Source organism: Cetorhinus maximus, chromosome 19, assembly GCF_964194155.1.
Source record: "Cetorhinus maximus chromosome 19, sCetMax3.hap1.1, whole genome shotgun sequence".
Classification (NCBI taxonomy): domain Eukaryota; kingdom Metazoa; phylum Chordata; class Chondrichthyes; order Lamniformes; family Cetorhinidae; genus Cetorhinus; species Cetorhinus maximus.
In genome coordinates, this window is record NC_135897.1 from 20,788,341 (window position 1) to 20,797,888 (window position 9,548).

The following is a 9,548-nucleotide window of genomic DNA, read 5'->3' on the forward strand; positions in this document are numbered from 1 at the left end:
CCTTGTTGTCAAAGACATGTTGACACAGCTTGAAGAAGGCAGCACTGGCACAGTTGACTTGGTGTTGGGCTTCCCCATCGATGGTAGTCCCTTGGGAGAGGTGGCTGCCGAGATAAGGGAAGTGCTGCACATGCTCCAAAGCTATCCCATCTACGTGGATGGCATGGGAGATGTTCAACTGGCCCGGGGAAGATTGGTAAAAGACTTTCGTCTTAGCAATGTTTAAGGGCAGGCAAAGCCTCTTATACGAAGTGTTGAAGAGGTCAAGTGTCCTTTGCATGTCCTGTACAGAGTGAGCCATCATGCAGCAGTCATCTGCAAACTGAAGGTTGTGGATGTCCACGGTGGTAAGTTTTGTTTTTGACCAGAAGTGACCAAGGTTGAAGAGCTTTCATCCAGCCAATACTGAACGCTGACACCAGGTGGTACATCATCTCGGATGAGTGGACAATGACGGTCAGGTAAAGTGTAAACAAGGTGGGGGCAATCACACAACCTTTTTTGACCTTGGTCCAGATGTGAAAGGTGTCAGTTTCAGGATGGTGGTGGTCATGTTGTCATGCATGTAGCATGGGTAATATAGTAAACATGGGTGACTTCAATCTACATATAGACTGGATGAACATAATTAGCACTAATGCTGTGGAGGACAAGTTTCTGGAGCATGTTAGGGATTTTTTTTTAATAGAGCAGCATGTTGAGGAACTGACTAGAGAACAGGCTATTTTAGATCTAGCATTATGTAACGAGAAAGGGTTTATTAATAATCTTGTTGTAAAAGAACCTATAGGGATGAGTGACCGTAAATGATAGAATTTTACATTGTGCTTGAAAGTGAGGTAGTTCAATCTGAAGCCAGGGCGTTAAATTTGAACAAAGGAAATTATGAAAGTATGAGGGATAAATTGGCTGAGGTGGGTTGGGAAAATACATTAAAATATATGATGGTACTCAGGCAATGGATAGCCTTGAAAGAACTATTACACATTTTACAGCAATTATACATCCCTTCAAGGCACAAAAACCAAAAACCCAAAAAGGAAAGCCATGGCTAACAAGAGAAGTTAGGATTGCATAAAATTAAAAGAAAAGGCCTATAAAGTTGCCAGAAATAGTAGTAAACCTGAAGATTAGGAGCATTTTAGGATACAGCAAAGGAGGACAAAGAAACTGATAAAGAAATGGAGAATAGAACAAAAATCTAAATTGATAAAAAACATAAAAGCTTCTATAGGTATGTAAAAATGAAATGTTTGGATAAGACAAATGTGGGCCCATTATAGGCAGAGTCAGGGGAACTTATAATGGGGAATAGAGAATTGGAACAGAAACTAAATGTTACTTTGTGTCTGTTTTCACTGAGGAAGATACAAGAAATCTCAAAGAGTTATATGTCCAAGGGATTAGGGAGAATGAGGAATTGAAGGAAATTAGTATGAGTCAGAAGGATGTATTAGAGAAATTAATGGGATTGAAGGTTGATAAATCCCCAGGACTTGGTATTCTATGTCCCAGAGTGTTGAAAGAGGTAACTATGGTGATAATGGATACATTGGTGATCATCTTCCAAAATTCTATAGATTCTGGAACGGTTCCTGAAAACTGGAAGGTAGCAAATGTCACCCAACTATTTAAGAAGGGAGGGAGAGAGAAAATGCAGACCTGTTAACCTTACATCAGTAGTAGAGAAAATGCTGGAATATATTATAAAGGATGTGATAAATGGACACTTAGATAATAATGATCTGATTAGGCATAGTCAACATAGATTTATGAATGGGAAATTATGTTTGGCAAACCTATTGGAGATTTTTGAGGATGTTACTAACAGAATTGATAAAGGGGAGTTGGCGGATGTAGTGTACTTGGATTTTCAGGAAGCTTTTGATAAAGTCCCCCACAGGAGGTTGTGATCAAAATTAAAGCACATGGGATAGGAGGCAATATTCTGGCATGGATTAAGGATTGGCTAACAGGCAGAAACAGAGAGTAGGAGTAAACGGGTCATTCTCGCGTTGGCAGGCTGGGACTTGTGGAGTGCCTCAAGGATCAGTACTTGGAGCCCCAGCTGTTCACAATATGTATCAATGATTTGGATGTGGGGACCAAATGTAATATTTCCAAGTTCGCAGATGACACAAAGCTAGGTGGGAATGTGTGTTGTGAAGAAGATGCAAAGCGGCTTCAAGGGGATTTGGACAGACTCAGTGAGTGGGCAAGAATATGGCAGGTGGAGCCTAATGTGGAAAAATGTGAGGTTATCCACTTTGGTAGGAGGAACAGACGTGCAGAGTATTTCTTAAATGGTAAGAGATTAGAAAGTGTAGATGTACAAAGGGGCCTGGATGTCCTTGTCAGTAAGTCACTGAAAGCTAACATGTAGGTGCAGCAAGCAATTAGGAAGGCTAATGGTGTGTTAGTATTTATCACAAGAGGATTTGAGAACAGGAGTAGTGAAGTCTTGCTTCAATTGTATAGAACCTTGGTTAGACCGCACCTGGGGTACTGTGTGCAGTTTTGGTCCCCTTACCTCAAAAAGGATATTATTGCCATAGAAGGAGTGCAACAGGTTCCTGGGATGGTGGGGCTGTCCTATGAAGAGAGATTGGAAAAATTGGGCCTGTATTCTCTGGAGTTTCAAAGAATGAGAGGCAATCTCATTGAAACCTACAAAATACTTAAAAGGATAGACAGGTTAGATACAGGTAAGAGGTTTCTTCTGGTTGGGGAGTCTAGAACCAGGTGACACAAGTTCAAAATAAGGGGGAAGCTACTTAGGACCAAGATGAGGAGAATTTTTTTTATTCAGAGGGTTGTGATTCTTTGGAATTCTCTACCCTAGAGGGCCGTGGAAGCTCAGTCATTGAGTATATTTAAAGCAGAGACTGACAGATTTCTAAATACCAATGATACAAAGGGATATGGGGATAGTGTTGGAAAAAGACATTGAAGTGGATGTTCAGCCATGATCGTATTGAATGGCAGAGCAGGCTCAATGGGCTGAATGGCCTACTCCTGCTCCTATGTTCCTGTGTACCACCGAGCCCCAAAGTGTGAAAGGACAGTGTCTGACCCACTATACCACCCAGTCCCAGATTGTGAAAGGATAGTGTCTGAACCAATGGCCCTCTAGTTCACTGTGCCTCATTCGGTTTTTGTGATGATTATCAAGTAATTACAGGAAGAAGCAGGAGTGAAATTGTTTGGTATTTTCACCATTGCCTCCCTCACAATAAGGCTGAGAATTACCATAATGTGATTGTTTGGGCTGTTCATTGCAGGTGATGAGAATGATCTTATTCCTACACATTAATAATTCAGAGAGCATTCCCCTGAGTTTAATGAACTTTTGATTGTACAATTACTAACTATTAACCAATTTGATAAAGATAAGATTAAGGGATATATAACCACAGCCTGGTCAGAGGTCAAAGTCTGCAGAGTAAATTTGCAGCCTCATGATGTTATTTCCTTACCTGTTATAAAGTGTTTAAACAATTTGAGATGTTTGTACAGAACAGAACCTAGTTGTAAGACTTCTGGCACTGTTTTCATATGGACTCTAAGTGCACTATGTAAATCCAAGAAACTGGGCAGTGACACTACCCTGCCTGTTTTTGCAAACAATATCAATCCCCACGCGGACACAGCAGATAGTCATGGATTCAGTGCAGTTACAAGACTTCAGACCATAGCTTCAACATTCCCACTGGTAGACTTTCAGTTGGTTCAGGCATTACCTCATACCCAGCTACATCTCTCCTTTTAAGACAAAGTCATTTACCTCCGTTCATTGACATGAAGCTGCATTCTTTTGTATAGAAGCTCCTCCCAGAAGTCTGCCCACATCCCTCATTGCATGTGGAGGTTAGCAGACAAGGAACCTATCTAAAAAGGCACTCAAGAAACAGAGAAAATTGTAAAAGGTGTCACTCCTGGCATTCTGAATTGTTAGACACAATCATTCATTGCTAATTTATATTCAATGGTTATTGTTAGGGTTAGAATTAAAACTGGGATATGTTAAGCCACAGCATTGGGATTAAATTTAGGGACAGGTTAAATGACTACTGCGTTAGCATTAGGGCTAGTGTTAGGGTTAAGGCATTAATATAGATATCAAAGTACCATTGCATTTGTGTTGAGCATACTGTTTGTATTATTATACTTTAACTCACTTTATTCAGGTTAGAGCTAGGGCTAAGGCTGGGGCTGGAATTTGGTTTAAATTTAGGTCTAGGGTACATTTAAGGTTCAAACACCACTGTGTTAGCATTAATACGAGGGGTAATATTAGCTTTCAGCTAGGACACTATTGGAGATGTCTTAGAGTTAAGATGAGAAAATTATTATCAAGGTGTAGGTACAGTGCCTCAAATCTGGCTGTCCAAAACTGTCTGAAAACTGGACATTTTTAGAATGTGCTATGCATCAACTTTAAATGAGTAAAATAAAAATAAACTTACCTGGACAATTCGGCTAGACGCTGCATTAGCACAGTGTGGCTCCTGACTAGTTATCCCCTTCGCCAGTTGCATGCTGGCCTATTCCAGTGCTCCAAGCGAGGTAGGGTGCTGTTATAAATGTATTGGGTTAGGATCAATGTTAGCAATTGTATTGGTGGAAAGACACTATTATAGACCTGCTATGGTTAGAACTGGAGTTAGTGTTACAACACTGTTAGGGTTGGGGCTGGACTAAAACCCTTTTTTAGTTGCATTATGCTTAAAGTTAGTACATTATTGTCATTGCATTAGAGTTATAACAGTGTTAAGATTGGAATTCATGTGAGGACCACAGTTGGTTTTAGGACACTATTAGAGTTATTAAAGTGCACACTCCACTCTTTTCTCCTTATATAGAGATGAGGAGAATTTTTTTCTCTGAGGGCTGTCCAACTTTGGAATTCTGCCTCAGAAGGCGTTGGAGGTGGGGCCATTGAACATTTTTAAGGTGGAGGTAGATAAATTCTTGCTAGGCAAGGGAATCAGATGTTATCGGAGGTGGCTGGGAATGTGGAATACAAAACACAAACAGAGCAGCCATGGTCTTACTGAATGGTGGAGCATGATTGAGGGGCTGAATGGCCGTCTTATGCTCCTATTTTGTGTGTTCATGTATGGTACTTCTAGCAAAACAAAATACAAGTCAGAAAATCCAACACAGACAAAAATCATGATTTGTCACATGGGTTTAGAAACCGTTATACAACATGTAGCTACACTAATCTCAACTGACAGTCCATTCAACATGCACAAGACTGTACTGGCTCATGATTACATTGATTACAATGTCCCATGGCATTTCAGAGGTAGGCAAGTGTTTGCCAGAATTGAATTTGTGCTGGTTTAACTACTTAAAACAAGCAACTTTTCTTCTAAAGTGGATGGGATAAGGGTGGGATAAATACCAGCACAACAAAACCTTAGAATGGAGATCTACTACAGGGTCAGACCCAACTGTTAACCTCATGTTTCCTTGCAGCCTATTGTGCATTTCCAGAAGAGGAATGTGGGTACTGAAAACATGACAGTTATTTTCAGAGGAGCTCTGAGGACATGGGCATTAATATTAGCTGAGGATAAATTTCTCTTGCTAATTGCAACAGAAAAGTTGCAGAAATCCTGGGGGAATAGTACGAATGCTATTTGCACTATATTTCTGGGGTTTTCATGATTCTTGCAAGAGGTACAGTGAATGAGCAGGAGACACCTCTTCTCCTCCCCTCCCACAGAACTCCACTCCCTTTATTTGATGCTGTGCTTGGGGCTATTCCAAAGTAAGTTCCCTTCAAGGGTTGCAAATACTTTAAATGGGAAAATAAAATTACTTGTAGGAACAGCAGTAAATTTTAAAAGGGTCCTATTTCTTACTTTGGTAATCAGACACTATTCACAAATTAACATGATACGTTGTGTTAACTGGTGAACCGAAACCTTTATACAACATACAGCTACACTAATCTCAACTGACAGTCCATTCGACATGCACAAGACTGCACTGGCTCATGATTACATTGATTACAATGTCCCATGGCATTTCAGAGGCAGGCAAGTGTTTGCCAGAATTGAATTTGTGTTGGTTTAATGACTGAAAACAAGCAACTTTTCTTCTAAAGTAGATGGATAAGGGTGGGATAAATACCATCACAACAAAACCTTAGAATGGAGATCTACTACAGGGTCAGACCCAACTGTTAACCTCATGTTTCCTTGCAGCCTATTGTGCATTTCAAACATTTTCTACTTTTGAAACTGAAACCGCTCAAGCCTACAAGTGACTATAGGGGATGATACCAAACACAGAGCACACTGTGTAGCATTCCTCTCTCCATTAGTTTAAACCAGATGTTAGCCCATTTAAAATAAACAAATGATCAGGTCAATTCTGACAGTCTTAAACCTGATCAGGTCGGCCAAGAACTTCCAATCTCAGTGGAAAGGAAAGCTGATTTTCCTGTCAACTAGTTCATGCATGAGTTAAGAGGCTAAACAAGTTGAGACGGGAACAAAGAAAAAAAGGGGGAGAATGAGTGGGACACAGAAAGAGAGAGAGTACGAGAGAGAGAGAGTGAGCAAGACCAAGGCTGAGAAAGGAGAGAGCAAAAGAGATTTCAGTGGAACGTGAGATAAGCTAGGAATTATTACTGAAAAGGTTTATCATTGGACGAATATGGAGAATCTTAAACGATAACACTGAATATGCCAGATGTGGATATCCTTTCCAACTCCCACCTCTCTCCAAATACTCTCCCAACTTGTACTTTGAACAGTTATAACATCTTCACCTGTACTCCCTCCATCTGTAATACTCCAGGAATTTGCTAAATTATTAATATACTTTGGGAGGGGAATCAGCACCATGAGTAACCTGGCTCCGGTGGTAGCTTCTCAGTACCAGGTTAGAGACTTGTGGGTTCAAATTCCACACCTGGCATGGGTTTATAATCTAGACTGATCTTCCAGTACTACTTTGTGGGAGGTACTGTTCTTTAGTTAAGCTGTTAAACTGAGTCCAGTGATGGGAATTAACCCAAGCCTGTGGCTGCCTCCAGTGATGGGTACTAATGCAAGGTCACAACTCTCTCAGTAATGGGTATTGTCCTAACTGTGTAATTGCCTGTGGCCCTGGACTTTAGTTGAGACTGCAACAACCTGTGTTGGTGGGTTTGAACCAGCTGCCTGCAGTGGTTGGTTCTAACCCTTGGTTATGCTGTGTACTATGGTAGATACATCTACAGTGCTGTTGGGGAGGTAGTTCCAGGATTTTGACCCAGCGACAGTCATGGATCACGATATATTTCCAAGTCAGGATGGTGTGTGGCTTGAAGGGGAACTTGAAGGTGGTGGCGTTCCCAGGTGTTTGTTGTCCTTGTTCTTCTAGATGATAGAGATCACAGGTTTGCTATTGAAGGAGCTTTGGTTACTGTAGTGCATCTTGGAGATGGTACACATTACTAGCACTGTACACCGGTGATAGCAAATGTTTAAGGTAGTGGATAGGGTGCTGCGTCTTGGCTGATCTTGAACTTCTTGAGTGTTGTTGGAGCTGCATTCACCCAAGAAAATGAGGAGTACTCCATCACACTCTTAACTTGTATCTTGTAGATGGTGGACAGGCTTTCAAGAGTCAAGAGTTCAGTTACTCGCTGCAGAATTCCCAGCCTCTGTAGCCACAGTATTTATGTCTAGTTAATTTTTGGTCATTGCTAAGCCCCAGGATGTTGATGTTGGGGGGATTCAGCAATAGCAATGCTGTTGAAAGTCTAGGAGAGATATATAGATTCTCTCTTCACAGGATCACAGAATCACAGTGCAGAAGAGGCCCTTCGACCCATCGAGTCTGCACCGACACGTGAGAAACACTTGACCTACCTATCTAATCCCATTTACCAGCACTTGGCCCATAGCCTTGAATGTTATGATGTGCCAAGTGCTCATCCAGGTACTTTTTCAAGGATGTGAGGCAACCCGCCTCCACCACCCTACCAGGCAGTGCATTCCAGACCGTCACCACCCTCTGGGTAAAAAAGGTTTTCCTCACATCCCCCCTAAACCTTCTGCCCCTCACCTTGAACTTATGCCCCCTTGTGATTGACCCTTCAACTAAGGGGAACAGCTGCTCCCTATCCACCCTGTCGATGCCCCTCATAACCTTGTACACCTTGATCAGGTCACCCCTCAATCTTCTCTGCTTCAATGAAAACAACCCAAGTCTATCCAACCTCTCTTCATAACTTAAATGTTTCATCCCAGGCAACATCCTGGTGAATCTCCTCTGCACCCCCTCCAGTGCATTCACATCCTTCCTATAATGTGGCGACCAGAACTGCACACAGTACTCCAGCTGTGGCCTCACCGAGGTTCTATACAACTCCAACATGACCTCCCTACTTTTGTAATCTATGCCTCAATTGATAAAGGCAAGTATCCCATATGCCTTTTTCACCATCCCACTAACATGCCCCTCCGCCTTCAGAGATCAAATCACATACGCCAAGGTCCCTTTGTTCCTCAGAACTTCCTAGTGGCGTGCCGTTCATTGAATACTTCCTTGTCAAATTACTCCTTCCAAAGTGTATCACCTCACACTTTTCAGGGTTAAATTCCATCTGCCACTTATCTGCCCATTTGACCATCCCATCTATGTCTTCCTGTAGCCCAAGACACTCAACCTCACTGTTAACCACCCAGCCAATCTTTGTGTCATCCGCAAACTTACTAATCCTACCCCCCACATAGTCATCTATGTCGTTTATATAATTAACAAATAATAGGGGACCGAGCACAGATCCCTGTGGTATGCCACTGGACACTGGCTTCCAGTCACTAAAGCATCCTTCTGTCATCACCCTCTGCCTCCTACAACTAAGCCAATTTTGAATCTACCTTATCAAATTACCCTGTATCCCATGTGCATTTGCCTTCTTTATAAGTCTCCCATGTGGGACCTTGTCAAAGGCTTTGCTGAAATCCATATAAATTACATCAACTGCACGACCCTCATCTATACACCTGGTCACCTCCCAAAAAAATTCAATCAAATTTGTTAGGCATGACCTCCCTCTGGCAAAGCCAAGCTGACTATCCCTGATCAATCCTTGCCTCTCCATGTGGAGATAGATACTGTCCTTCAGAAATTTCTCCATTAGTTTCCCTACCATTCACTGGCCTGTAGTTCTCTGGCTTATCTCTACAGCCCTTCTTAAATACCGGAACCACATTAGCTGTTCTCCAGTCCTCTGGCACCTCCTCCATGGCCAGAGAGGAATTAAAAATTCGGGTCAGAACCTCTGCGATCTCCTCCCTTGCCTCCCTTAGCAGTCTGGGACACAAATTCAGACCTGGAGATTTGTCCACTTTTAAGCCTGCCAACACCTCCAATACCCTGTCACTCCCTATATCAATTTGTTTAAGAACCTCGCAGTCTCTCTCCCCGAGTTCAATACCTTCATCCTCATTCTCTTGGGTGAAGATGGACGTGAAGCATTCATTCAACACTCCAGCAATGTCCCCTGGCTCCACCCATAGAGTGCCCCCTTGGTCCCT